We start from the raw sequence: 15,268 nt of genomic DNA, 5'->3' as shown, positions 1-15,268 counted from the left end.
TTTTCCAGTAGCTTGCTTCTCAGCCAATGGTCTTAATACATACCCCAATAATATCATCCCTATTTGGTGGATGGTAAGCCTCAGGCACAGTTTGATTAAGCAACTTTGGGTCTAGGTTATGAGTCTAACGAGAGTCACCATTCAAGAAAACACATCACAGATTCTGAGATCCAGTCTGAACTGTAAACCCAGTGCACATTTCCCTAGAGTTGCCTGGGGACTTTACAAATGGAGCAAGGCTAAGGCTGTACCCTTCTCCCTGGCTCCCATGGCTCCCAAAGGAAATTCCTACACAAAAGACTAAATCCTTGACAAGATCATGGTAAAGGAATTTATCTAAGATGCCTGAAGTCATTATCTGGGTGCTCTGCCATGTCTACTATCAGCCCACATTAGTTAGATTCCTTTTGGAAGATGAGAAAACCAATCAGGTTGTCTTTAGAGACCTATTCCAGACCAAGCTGGGAACTGTGTCCTTGATCCCATGAGAAGGGCTGGCTCTTTTCTGCCTTCCCCAACCCTGAACCCTAATGGAATCACTCTACAGCATTTGTGAAGAGTCTTCTGAGAGTCTTCATATTGATATTCATTACATAAACTTTCCTTCTAAATGAATTTTAGTTCCAGAACTCTCCTCTACAGTTAGACCATCCTGATGTGGGAGCTAACATCTAACTTGTGACCTTGGGATAAACTACACTCCTTCACCTCATTTTCCTGGGATAGAAACACCACTTAATGGGTTGGAGGATTTATTTCTGGTCATTCTTTTTTTGGCGTTCAGAAGATAACAAAATTCTGGGGTTTTCAGGACAACCATCAACTGCCCAGGTATGCTAACTAGTTCTCTGGTTTTTTAGTTTGCTAGTTACTGTAACAAGTGCCATCAAATGGGGCTTACACACAGAAATGTATTCTGTTATAGTTCTGGAGGCTGGAAGTCCAAAACCAAGGTGTCATCAGGGTTGGCTCCTTCTGATGGTTTTGAGAGAAGGATCTGTTCCAGTCCTCTCTCCTTGGCTTGGAGATGGCTGCCTTCTCCCTGTGTCCTTTCACATTGTCTCCCTACTCCATGAATGTCTGCCTCTGCATCCAAATTTTCCGTTTATATAAGGACAGCAGTCATATTGCACTAGGACTCACCCTAATGACCTCACTTCAACTTGATTACCTCTGTAAAGACCTGATCTCCAAATAAGGTCACAATCTGAGGTACTACGGGTCAGGGCTTCAGGATATCTTTTTTCTGGGGAAGGAGGAACATGATTCAACCATAACATGGAGAAGACTAAGAAGAACAGTCTCCGTTGATGTCTTTACTCATCTTCATGCCTATGTCTATGTGCTGCAGTTGCCATTGGGTTCAATCTCCCTTCTTGCTTGGGCTCCAGTGGACCTAGAGATGGTCATCAAGATGGCACTCATGGTCAGATAGACTGCATAACACCCTTACCCTCAACAGGGCATGTTGACCGCCCCTGGAGGTCCTAAGTGTTGTTTCCTTGAAGATTTAAATCATTTTGGAGAAGCAGTGAGGATTGATGATTTGGGGGATATGTGCAGGATGTTGGTAAAGAAATCCATGCATATTTTGGAAGGATGGTAGTAGGGGTCAAGTTAGAAGATCTGTTTACTTATGGCTTCATATTCAGTAAGGGTGAAAGGAAGCCTGGCTGGAGCTGTGGGAGAAAGAGCCCATTTCAATTTGGTAAAACTTCCCACTTTCCCCCAGGACTAGAAGAAAGAATGCCGTGTTCTCCGTTGTCCCCTCCTGCTAATCCGACTGTTTACTGTTCATTATGCAATATTTTTCTATATGCTGCCTTGAGGTCTTTAGAGGATTTCTAGTCTAAAGACTGAATGAATAATAACTGATTAAAAACAACAACAACAACAACAAACCTCAAGGCTAGTTTGGAATTGAAAGTCACTGAAGCTAGAATATGACAAAGAAAAAAGTCAGGTTGGGAAAGAAAAATCACGCGCAGAGATGGTGTCTTTAGTCACTGATCCACCATGTCACTCACCTTTATGGACCAATGTTAAAATCCCCCACCAGAGATTCATTTGGGTTGGGTTTGGCGTACGGAAAAGCCCATCAGCACTAGAGTTCAGAGTCATGCAGATTTCGGTTGGAATCCTGAAACCGGCATTTATTAGCTATGTGACCTCAGGGAATTTATTTAACCTCTTCAAAGAGATACTTAGGCTTACAGAAAAAGGTTTTTTTTTTTTGTGAGGATTAGATACACAGTCTCTGCAAACACCTTTAGTAATGTCTGTCCCACCGTGGGAGATCTTTGCCTCTGGGTCTCTTTTCCACTCCCCACCAATGGGTGCTCAGTGGGTTCCAGAATGTTTTAAGCTCCCAACATTCTAGAGGCAATGACATAGTAGGGAACAGATAGAACCAGATACCTGGTCTTGGTCTAAAATAATCCTGGATGCTTAAATTGTTTCCTTCTGAATGGAAAAGGCTAGAGTAATGTGGAAACATCATAGGGTGAAGTGGGGGCTGTGGTGGGAAGGTGGGAGGCGGAAGCCTCGGGTATTAGAAAGTAGGACACATCTGGATTAAAAGGCACAAGGAAGGGATCTGGGGACCTGGAGAAGAGCTAGTCTTATATTTTTCTTTTGGAACAGAATGGTCTTATCACTTAAAACCCTATGATGTCATTTCCAGGTGGGTTGTTGCCTCAACTTGCTCAATGAGGTGCAGAGAAAAATGAAATTATGAAATTTATTAGAGCTGATGATTTCAGTAAATAAGAAATTAAGATCATTCCCATTCAGGGGCACCTGGGTCGCTCAGTTGGTTAAGCATCTGCCTTCGGCTCAGATCATGATCCCTGGGATCCAGTCCCACATCGGGCTCCCTGCTCAGCGGAGAGTCTGCTTCTCCCTCTCCTTCTGCCCCTCCCCCCTGCTTGTGCATGGGTGCTCACTTTCTCTCTCTCTCTCTCAAATAAATAAATAAAATCTTTAAAAAAATTATGTGTTTTGTGACTGGTTTAAATAAATGTTCAAAATGCCTAAGAGATGCACTAAAATTCTGTCATAGTCTGTTTGGGCTGCTGTAACAAAAATACCATGGGCTGGGTGGCTTAGGCAATAAACATTTACTTCTCACAGTTCTGGAGGCTGGGATGTCCAGACTCAAGGTGCCGGCAGATTGATCCCATGTCTGGTGCAGACCAGCTTCCGGGTTCACAGACAGCTGTCTTCTCGTTGTGCCCTCACGTGGTGGGCGGTTGTGACAGAGCTCAGTGGGGTCTCTTCTTTAAGGACACTAATCCCATTCATGGGGCTCCACCCTCATGACCTCCTCACCTCCAGCCATCCCCCTGGGGGTTAGGATTTCAACATATGGCAGTGAGGATGACACAGACATTTCTTGCCAGACAGCAAATTGGCAAATTGTGTCACCTTGATCTTCTGTAATTCATCCACAGCTGTGAAAGCTTTGTCTCAGATGGCCGTGTGTCAGTGATATTGGTGTATATTTTCACTTTTCTATTCTCAAGGCCATGTTATTTGTTTAAGTAACAACAAGAACAATAAGTAAGCTCTGATCAAGGGTTTTATGATACAGAAATACCCTTTTTGAGCCTGATGCCTTAAATTTTAAGCAGAACAGGTTTTCATGAATTTGGCCACCCCGAAGTCTGGATCTTTTACACAAATAGTCAGTTTGTCTTAAGAACGGAAAACTTAAAGCTTGATCAGTTAACTGTGGGGCATCACCACAATAGGCATTTAATAATCGACAGGGACCGATGGGGTGTTGGAGTGACAGATCAGCACTCACGTTCCTCATTTCAGATCCTTGTGGAATGTCTACTTCAGTCTGACGTTTAACAACGTCAGATGGGACTGTTGTGCCGAGGGAACCCCGAGTGGAGACACCTGACCTCAGTCGAAGGTGACAAGGTGCTCACTGTCTCTGTTCCGCAGGGGAAGGAAAACACACAGTAATGGAAAGAACAGGAAAATGACCTTCTCTCTCTATAGCCAGAGGAAAACATGGAATCAAGGTGAAGTTCGTTAATGTGACATCAACGGGGAAGCCCTTTCCAAATCATCTTAGTGAGTTTATACTCAGCTTTGTTTTCATGCCTCGAGGTGCAATTTGATAGGATATTTGATACTTTGATTTTCTGAGGCAAGATGACAGCATCCAGATGATTCTATTTTGGCCATGGGTGGTTGGCTCCTAGGTGTTCCAGCTCATCATCACATTTCATTTCAGGTATTTAATCCAGGACTAACTCAGTTAAAAGTATCAATTACCTAGGGAAATTTTCATAAAGCCCCTTTTGGGTTCTTTAATTCCAGTGTTGGCCAGGGATAAATTTATTTAGCTAGGAATGCTAAATATAGCAGCTTAGTATTAAGTGACAGACATCAGAAGCAGTTTGCTTTGAGATTATCGGCTATTTATTACTATCAGGGAAGTAATGAGAGAACTCCAAGAGATGTCTCAAGGAAGATTTCCTTGTGGGTTTTCTTTTTCTTCTTTACATGCAGATATAGGAAGATTGCGTTGCACAGCCCAATCCCCAGTGTTTTAAATTATTTTTTCAGGGCAGAGTTTCAGGCAAAGATGTCATTTCATTGACTTAGAATCTCCAGACTTTCTTTTCTGGACTAATTTCCTGTTGGTGGGCCTAAGAATCATATCTTACCTTTTCTCCACTTCTATGCATGTGTAAACACTGAGACAAGAGTTACGGGTAAATGGTGGTCACTGTTTTAAATATGGCTTTTCCCAGGGATATTTGCATTTTAGTGGGGTAACCAGACCTTGAGCCAAAGGAATGCAATTCTAATGGCATAATTTTAAGTATTATTAACAAATGAACCAAGAGGTAAGTTTTGGCAGTAGGGCCAGCTGGCTGTCCCTAAAACCACTCCAAAACGATTTGCCAGGCTAGTCTTAAATTAAAATAGAGTACAGTATTTGCAAAATTTATGATGGCTCAAAAAATCATAGTTGTTCCCAGTTCACGTGGTTCACAGTTATAGTGATTGCAGAGCCATTATTTTGTAGGTCAGACTTTACTTTGTATGTTCAATCTCATTTTTCCTCCTGAGGAGTCTCAAAGTCCAGGAATTCCAATTTTAAAAAATCATAATCAAATTAATTCAATTGCAAAGCCTTAAAATAAAACTGCACCCAAGAAGCAAAAGTTCACTGTCAGATTGTTTTTCAACTAGGGATTCAGAAAACACAGATATCATAATTAATGTTATTCTAATAATTTGGAAATTTATCTTCATGGGAGATTGAAGCGACTAACAAGTTTGCGTCTTTGAGGCCTGATGCCAATTTTTCTAAGAAGTCCACAAATATTTGTTTGAAATCCCCAGATTTGTTCAAAGGAAACATTCTTTCTAGTGGCAGTTAGGTATGGCCCAGTGCTAGGTTCACACTCAGGGGCTGCCAATGGAAACACAAACTTTTGGAAGCCTTTTGCAAACGGTAATGATAAGATTATCACTGTTTACTGATTTACTGTTAGTGTGCACTCTTTCCTTCTCTTCGCTCACAATGCATTTGTGAACAGGCACTTGGGGTGGAAATGTGAAAAAAAAAAAAAGGTCAGAGAAGACTCTACGACGGCACCGTGGAGTGGTGCAGAGCCAAACGGGAGCGACGTCGGACGCGACGGCTCTTCCTCACGGAACCATGTCGAAGCAAGAAGCAGGCGCCAACGCGTCCTCATGGGTCGTTGGTTCCCGGCGAAACTCGGCAGTGTCCCGTGCTCCGGAAAGGAGGCCGACGGAGGAGCCGAATCGAAGAGGTCAGGAGGCCGGTAGGGGCGGCAGAGGTGGCGGCTGGAGGAACCTCTCCGGCCTCCAGCAACCTGTGGCCGCTGGCCTCCGAGAACCGCCGCTTTGCTTTGGACTGAATAACGTGTGGGTCGACGCTGTGATCGGTCGTGGAGGGTCAGAAATAAAAGACATCCAAATTACAACAAGCACGAAAATACAGATAAAGAAGGTCATTCAGAAGAAGCAGAGGTCAGAATCTTTGGCAACAAGGTGGTGCAGGCGAAGGCCAAAACAGTGATAGATAATCTTGTTAAAAAAGAAAATTACAATTCAAAACTCAGAACTGATATTGTTGCATTCCAACCTTCTGTTGGAAGAGATGTAAAGACAGATAGTAGTGTTACAGAGAATCAGCCATTGATTGATTGGGATCAAATTCGAGAAGATGCTTTGAAATGGGGGGGGGGGGGGAAGTGGGAAGATTTACCACCAATTAAGAAAAACCTTTAGGTGGAGTCAGAAGCAACAAGTTCAATGTCACAAGTGCAAGTAGACACTTGGAGGAAAGAAAATTATAATGCGTGATGACTTGAAAGAAGGGGAGAAGCATCGTATACCCAATCCTACTTGCAAATTTGAGGATGCTTTTCAGTGTTATCCTGAGGTTATGGAAAACATTAAAAAGGCAGGCTTTCAAAAGCGAACACCGATCCAGTCGCAGTCATGGCTGATAGTTTTACAAGGTGTAGATCTTATAGGAGTAGCCTAAACTGGAACCGGGAAAACACTGTCCTACTTAATGCCCAGATTTATACACTTGGATTCACAGCCTGTAATTAGAGGAGAGAGGAATGGACCTGGCGTGTTAGTCCTCACACCTACATGCGAGTTAGCACTTCAAGTGGAAGCTGAATGTTCTAAGTATTCATATAAAGGCTTCAAAAGTGTGTGTATATATGGCGGTGGAGATAGAAATGGACAAGTACAAGATCTGAAAAAAGGAGTAGATATTATTATTGCAACTCCTGGAAGACTGAATGATCTACAAATGAATAACTTTGTTAACCTCAGAAATGTAACCTACTTGGTTTTAGATGAAGCCGACAAGATGCTAGATATGGGATTTGAACCCCAGATAATGAAGATTTTATTAGATATGCACCCAGACAGGCAGACTATTATGACAAGTGCAACGTGGCCATATGCTGTCGGTCGACTTGCACAGACTTATTTGAAAGAGCCAATGATTGTATATGTTGGTACTTTGGATCTAGTGGCAGTAAGTACCGTGAAACAAAACATAATTGTCACCACCGAAGAAGAGAAACGCTCTCATATCGAAACTTTTCTAGAAAGCATGTCTCCCAAAGACAAAGTCAGAGTGTTTGTCAGCAGAAAAGCTGTTGCTGACCAGCTGTCAAGCGACCTGATTCTGCGACATGTAACAGTGGAATCCCTTCACGGTAATAGGGAGCAGAGCGACCGAGAGAGGGCATTAGAAAACTTTAAAACAGGTAAAGTAAGAATATTGATTGCCACCGACTTGGCATCTTGGGGTCTTGACGTCCTTGATATCACACACGTCTATAATTATGATTTCCCCCGGAACATCGAAGAATACGTGCACAGGGTAGGGCGCAATGGAAGATCAGGGAGAACTGGGTTATCTATTACTCTCCTCACTAGAAATGACTGGAGGGTTGCTGGAGAGTTAATTAATATTCTGGAAAGAGCACAACAGAGTATCCCAGAGGATCTTGTGGCAATGGCCAAGAGGTACGAGGTGAATAAACTGAAAAACGAAATGGAGAAAAAATTGGGGCAACCCCAAGGAAAACCCCAGAAGTTTTATTATTAATGCCTTTGTTGAAAAGTGGTACCAGCCTCCTGAGAGGAGATCTCAAGATATATGGAAGTATGGGAAACATGCTGGCACTATGAAGAAAGAAGTGATTCTTAAAATAATAGTGTTTAAAAATGTAGAATTTGGTATTTTATACTTTCTTTAATAAAATCAAAAGTATTTAAACTTGAGTTAAATTTTTTTCATGGATATTAAGGAATGTAGCATTATATTTTTTCACTTTTTACTATCCTTATTTAAAAATGTAAATTTTATCTCCTGTAATGTTGTTACCTTAAAGTCAGTCTTTAAAGAGTTGAAAGCCTGTTCAGATATCATGGCAGTGAAAGATACTGTTAACAAATAAATGTTTTTTTATGATAAAAAGAAAAAAAAGTGAATAAAAAGGAAAAAAAAAGATGACAAGACTCCTATTGTTCTTAAATTCAGCATTTTATTGACCAGATATCCCAGCATTGCATATGTGACTTTGGATTTTATATAGCAATCATTGACTGACTACTTATATCTACTATTCAGGCCCAATACTGAGGATAAAGAAACAAACCAAAAATACCTCTGCTTTCAGACTTGCAGTCTGGTGGAGGAGAGAGGCAGGTAGATCAGCACTGTACAGTATGACCGAGTTCCAGGGGCCAGGGGAGAGGGAACAACTCCTTCTTGGGCTGAGGTCAGAGGTATATCTCGTGGTGCGTTTGAGAGCACCTTCTCTATGAGATGTAAGCTCCAGTGAAGGCAAGGACATGTCTTTTCACTTCTGGTGCCATAGTGGTGCTCAAATCACATCCACTGACTGATTGGCTAATTGAATAATGGATGACTAAGGGAAGAAATGAATGCCAGGCACAGGGATGACAGTGGTGAGCAAAACCGATACAGTGCCTGACCTCAAGAACCTTCATAGGTGACTGACATTTGACAAAGATTGGTGAACGTTGTCATACACATGCCCTGAGAAAAAGTACACGGTACTATGAAAGAGGTTAATAAGAAAGGGGATTTGGTGGGGGGATCGGAAATGGGATCTCAGGCTTGAGAATGGGCTCATATTTGGCCCTTTGAAATATCTACGAGACATCCAAATAGAGCCATCTGGTATGTGTTGGGATATGTGAATCTGAACCTGAGAAAAGAGGTCTGAGCTGGAAATCCAGATTTGAGAGTCAATTTAGGGAAAGCCTAAGACTTAAAGCTCAGGATCTGACTTGGAAAAGTAGCGGCTAATTGCCACTAGTTTTGGCTGCCTAGCCTCTAAACCATCTTCCCATGGCTGGGGGATTCCACTTTTTACGTGCTTGGTTTCACAGCCTTGGTGTGAACCACAGGCTTGGTTTCACAGCCTCTCCTGCACGTAGGGCATGTGCTGTAGATTTGCCAGCCAGTTGCACTTGCACTGGGTCTAGATTCAGGAGATGGTGAGGTTTTCCTTTGCAATTGTGGGGGTTGCAATGAAGAAACCATTCCCCATGCGGTGGTATGCAGTGTTAGCAGTGGTGAAACTTCAGCCACATTGAGCTCCTGGAGCAGCGGATGCTCCTGGACCAGCTGCAGGGTCCACTGCTTGGCTTGTTGCCAACGTTCTCTTGCCTGCAAGGATCAGTCATACTTGGGATGATTTTGGGGTATTTTTCCTAGCTACATGTAACACTTAATTTGAATTATTTGTCATCCGCCTTTGGTTACCACTGCTTGCAGCTAAGAACCCTAACTGATTTAGAGAAGAAATTGGAAGGGCACTGAAGAGAAGTTTAGAAATACAAAGAATTTCTAGCATCTGCTAGAACTATAAGAGGAAACCAGGACAGTGGGAGTCACGTAAAACCAAATGAGGAGTGAGTGGCCAAGAGTGTGAAATACTGCTGAGAAATCAGTTAAAACAAAGATGGTTGTCCTTTGGGATTTGTTATTATGGAGACCATTCATCCTTAGGAAGAGTTTGAGGGTAAGCACTGGGTGCGGATGATGAGCAAGTTAAGAGACTTTGTGTGGATAACTGTTTTGGGAAGTTGGGCTGTTAAGGGAAGAGAACAAGGACAGTACCTTGAGAAGGAGATGAGATCAGGGTTTTTGCATTTTTGAGGTGGAAGATAGAGTATACTTGAATTTGGCATATGGCAATATAGGGCAAACATTGGTGAATGAATGAATGAACGGATGGATTAGCTGAGCATTGAGGGCTAAGTAGGAAGTGGGTGGGAGGATGAGAGGAGGAAGAACTTTCTAGGGAGAGAACACGCAAGAGTAAGTTACCGACACCTGATACCATGTGGGTGATTGCATTCACCAGAGTTACTCATTTGTTTATTTTTCCCTAGCACTGCATGTAAATTGGTGCCCTGAACATGTTTATTAGACACCAAACAGCCACAGCAGTGTTCGCAATAGCGAAAACACATAAAATAATAATACAATGTTTCCAGTGTCAGCTTGGATCAAAATAATAGCTCGCAACATCTTACTATTTGTAACCCACATTCGCCCAGCACATACCCAAAGATTTCACAAAGAAATCTTTCCACATGTTATCTTATTTTAGCTGTGAGACAAATATGGGGCAAAGAATGAGACATGTCTTCGTTTAGGTCCCTCTAAAGCAGAAGCTGAAGCAGGCATTTGGGTGCCCGTAGTTCACTTGAGAGTCGACACCAGGAATCTCAGGTCAGGGAGTGTACTGTGGGCAGCCACAGAGAAATGCAACGCGAACCCACTTCTGAGCTGTCCTACCTGAGATGGGGAGGCTGGGCGTTTATCCAGGGACCCCTGTCCCCCGTTGCTTTAGGGCTGCCGGGGAAGAGACTGGGATGGGGATAGTAATCTCCCTGCCTTTTAGGCTGGGCTGGTGCCTGAACAGAGTGGTTTCCAAGGTCCTCAGAGAAAGCTTGGAGGCAAAAAGGCTGCAGATACCCGATCTTGGGCCCAATGTGGACAGCTTTCAATGGGCCTTGAATGGCCCATCACAGCTGTCTTGAAGTCAGGTGGGCCTCAAAGTATCTTCATCTGCAATTTCAAGATGAGGAGACTGATGCTCAGGAAGAACCGTGACTTTGTCAAGACCACACAGGAAGAAGACAGGGTTCAAATGTAGGTCTATCTTGCTGCAAATGCTACGTTCTCTTAAAAGTTATTGCGGAGACTGCACATGGGTCAATGCACCTTACTGCATTTAGTACGGTTGCCAAGTATCCCGACTGTCTCCTAGAAACATCATAAATAGTGAGGCGGGTGTGATACATCGCTCCAAATCAGATCACGTGACATGTGGAATCTGAAAACAGAATCCACCAGCATTTTGGCAGAAATCCATGTATAAGTGTGAACTTATTTTTCTCTCCTTTTTTCCCACTTACTCTTTTGAAAGGCCTGGAGATTCCCTGATGGCCTCACCTCAGCCCAAGACTGAAAAAGTTCTTTTTCTGAGACGCACAAGTCTGTCGAGAGCCTGTTGTCAAAGGGACCATTTCATTTGCCTGGTTCCTTTCGGCGGTGTCCCAGAAAAAGTCTGACTTTCCAGAGATATCTTGCCTGATTCCCAGTGTGAAGGGGTTTGTAGCTTTCGAACAGACTGGCAAACCTATTTCTCAAGCCCACCGAGTTTGCATACTAAGGGTCCTTTGGGATTCTGTGAGGGCTAGCCGTCCTGAGCATGTGTGGTGGTTGCTATTCCAAATGAAAGAACTAGTTTGTTTGTGTTTTAATTATCTCTTCTTACAAGATCTACCCAGCAGTATTGCTCCACACGGCTTGAAAGACTTTAATTAAACAAACAACAACAAAAAAGCCCCCTGCTTCTGTTGTTGTTTTGTCGTTAGTTGCTGGAATGAAATCAGACTATGATTGTGCCGGTATATGGAGATTTTTTTTTTTTCCTTATTCTCACAAAGAAACTGCGACTAAAACTAAGGACATAAGCACTTACAAGCACAATACATTTATTATTATTATTATTTTTTTGGATTATATGGAGGGTCTCCCTCTTTTCAATGGGCCGGAAGAATGCCACTCCAAAGAGATGAGCTCCCTTGCTTTCCATGGAAAGGTCTAGAACTCTGCAGGCTAACTGAAGTTGTAGGCATAAAAAATGGATAAGAAATTGTACCTGCCTACCTTCAAGGCACTTACAGTCTGGTTGATTATGTTAGTGAAGCATTGTCTATTTTTAAAATACAAATTTCTTTTGAGATATTGCTCATGGGCGCCTGGGTGGCTCAGTTGGTTAAGCGACTGCCTTTGGCTCAGGTCATGATCCTGGAGTCCAGGGATCGAGTCCCGCATCAGGCTCCCTGCTCGGCAGGGAGTCTGCTTCTCCCTCTGACCCTCCCCACTCTCATGTGCTCTCTCTCATTCTCTCTCTCTCAAATAAATAAATAAAATCTTAAAAAAAAAGAGATATTTCTCATATTTGAGAAACAGGAGATGCAGTTCGTGAGACACAAAAGTTAACCTTTGTTTCAGTTTCAAATTCTTCAGTGTAAAGGGTTGGGTGGTATTTAAGAGTCAGAAAAAAACACAAACATTGTTCTTAGGTATTTCTCTTGGTTACTCACTTATCTCTTGTGCAGTCTTTCCTGCATCACTCCACCCCAGATGCCCACATACAGATAATCATTTCTTTATGTTAATAGGTGTTTTTTTCTGCATTGAGGAAATGTGCAAGCTACTTATTTATAAAGCTTTCAGAACTGATGAAAAGCTACTTAATATGCTCATTAATTCCTTCATTCACTAAACATTTGTTGAATATCTACAATGTGTTTCAGGTGCTAGATATTTGGTGTTTTGCAGGGAGCAAGACAGCAAAGCTCTGTTCTCACGGAATTTCTACATTATGAGCAATTCTCTACATAGTATAGAAAAATAGAAAAACTCATTAAATCTCTTAGTTACAGGAGAAGTATGCTGTTGCCCTATGTGATGCTTTTTGAAGAGTGCTTTTTAAAAAGTTTTATTTCATTTCCAGTTAGTTAACATATAGTGTTATATTAGTTTCAGGGGTACGATACAGAGATTCAACACTTCCATACATGACCTGGTGCTCATCACAACAGGTACCCTCCTTCATCCCCATCACCTGTTTCCCCCATCCCCCCACCCACCTCCCCTCTGATCACCAGCAGTGTGTTCTCTAGAGTTAAGAGTCTATTTCTTGGTTTGCCTCTCTCTCTTCTTTTTTCCCCTTTCCTTGTTTGTTTTGTTTCTTAAATGCCACATGTGAGTGAGATCATATGGTATTTGTCTTCCTCTGACTAACTTATTTCACTTAACATAATACTCTCTAGCTCCATCCTCGTTGGTGCAAATGGCAAGATTTCATTCTTTTTTATGGCTGAATAATATTCCATTGCAAAGATATACCACACTGAAGAGTGCTTTTAAAATATATTCCCGTTGCACCCATAGAGTTGCCCAAATTCCACTAGCTTTGTTCCTTGAAAATGCAAACATCTTTGAGACAGGCTTAGAGCGGGGTATGACTTAGCAGCCTGGTAATCAGTAAAAACCTAGAGGATGCTTTCTAATCTTATAGGTGGTTCTCGACCAGTCGAGGGGGCAGCAGGTAAGCTTTGACTGAAGGATGGTGTCAGGTGACAAGGAAAGTGACAGGAGATAGTTTTAGAGTCAGAGCCATGATTTGGGATGACAGGCTAAGGGGAGAGTGTGGGGCAGGGCAGACAGAGGGCGGTGAACTCTAAGGAGGAGGGCACCAAAGATGAATGCACACCCCCACCGCTTTGTTTTAGGTTGACCTTGAATCTCCTCCCCCAACACCTTTCTGTCAGACCTCTGAGCCATTGCTCTTCCAGAGGGGAGAGGGATGGGTTGTAGGTCACTCAGCAGAAACCACTGCTGCCTGGTTGACCTAAAGCTACAGCTGGAAGAATAATGTGACAGACCTATTACTGCATGTGACAAGATCACCTCTGCCTTGTTCTTAAAATAAATGTTAAAAGACTGACTCATTTTGCAGTTTCCCAGAATGATCCTATTTAGGTTTTTTTGCTCTAATTATTTAACTTATCATCTCGGCATTGTATTTTTGCTTTGACTGTGGGATAGTCTTGAAGTATAAAATAACAAAAGTCAGTGGGATGTAATTTTCTACACTTAGAAAGGTCAATCACCTGCAGCTTTTTAAAATTCGAATAAACTAAACATGGACCTCAAATGACTATCCCACTTTCCAAATTTGAAGCTGAAGAATTATTTTCTTTTCCAGGGTGTACACACCCCTGGAAGCATGGGTTTATAATTGAAATGTTGACACAACCTTAAAGTATCACAGCATGAACGGTGTTGTTCTAATAAATCTCGTCCCTAATCCTTGGAGAGAACCTAAAGCAGAGATTCACTTTCTGTATCGGGTTTCATTTACTGAAAGGCTTCTGAAGATAAAGCTCATAAACTATGAAGGGACAGATACAATGTGGGCTAAGGGGTTACGGGGCTGGAGAAAGCTCTGTAATTCTCAGAAATGGGAAACAGATGTTGTTTGACATTTTGAAGCTCCGTTTCCTTCTCTTTTACGCAGTTTTCTGCTATCATGGTTTTCAAAGCAAAGATGTATTACTGTAAATGAGAATTGCTCTGCAATGAGTTTCTTGCACAGAGAACAGAGGGACCCGATATTAAGACTAATTTTTATTTAATATAAGGTCTTTTCACATAACAGAATCACAAATTGCATTTGGAAACTGAATGCCATTGGTACAATTTATCATGAAACCTTGGGAATTAAATAACACCTCACGAAACGGGAGTACATATAATTGGAAAGAAAGACTGCCTGAGCCTGGCACTCTCCTACATATTAATTGTTGTTGCTAGGGGGAACTGCCCCAATTTTCACTGACTTCTGGTGGACTTCTAGACAGATAAACACCTGCAGCCTCGTCCTCGCAGGTGCAAGTGAGAATCAGGACTTGGCATTACGTTTAAGAACAAAGTGAGGAGGAGGATGGCAGAGTAGGGTAACAGTACAGGGATGGAGCTCATTGGGAGGCAAGACCTAAACTGCAACAGTGCTGTCCCAAATGGGAACTATGAGAGTAAGGAAGCCTTTTAACTGCCGGAGAGATTACACGGTAAGGGAGGAACCAAACTGAGGACAGCCACTGAGTGAGCAGACAGATCAGGGACAGTACTGGAATTTTACAAGCTATGGAGAGTAAACCTCTTTTCCATCAATCTAATTTCTATCTCTGCTACCAGTCTTGATGTCTGTTTCAGCTTATTGTGACATCAAGCTGGGGGTGGGGCACCTGGCTGGCTCAATTGGTAGAACATGTGACTCTTGATCTCAGGGTCGTGAGTTCAAGCCCCATGTTGGGTATAGAGCTTACTTAAAACTAAAGTAAAAATAAAAAACAATGTAAACCATGAACGATTGCTATGTTGGCTCTTTTTGTGGCCTGGGGGAGATCTATGGGTTCCAGAGGGGTGTCAGATCAGAGAGAATGTTAACCAGATGGACCGAACCATGTGAGGTGTTGGCTGCTGGTTTTGGATGCTTTTCCATGGCTATGGAACACCATATTTATGTAACAAGTGTGAATTTTCTGTGTCTTATGAAGCTGAGTGTGTGCAACTATATTTACTAGTTAGGAGACTAAAATAAACAAAAGCAACAATATA

The 15,268-nt window shown here is 42.4% G+C and overlaps 1 pseudogene; it reads left to right on the top strand.

Moving 5' to 3' along the window:
- Window positions 1-5,689: 5,689 nt before the first annotated feature.
- On the top strand, window positions 5,690-7,633 carry LOC110586506 (annotated as a pseudogene).
- Window positions 7,634-15,268: the final 7,635 nt, after the last annotated feature.

The sequence above is a fragment of the Neomonachus schauinslandi genome, chromosome 5 (genome assembly GCF_002201575.2).
Source record: "Neomonachus schauinslandi chromosome 5, ASM220157v2, whole genome shotgun sequence".
NCBI classification, from domain to species: Eukaryota; Metazoa; Chordata; class Mammalia; order Carnivora; family Phocidae; genus Neomonachus; species Neomonachus schauinslandi.
This window is presented reverse-complemented; position numbering and strand designations above follow the sequence as displayed.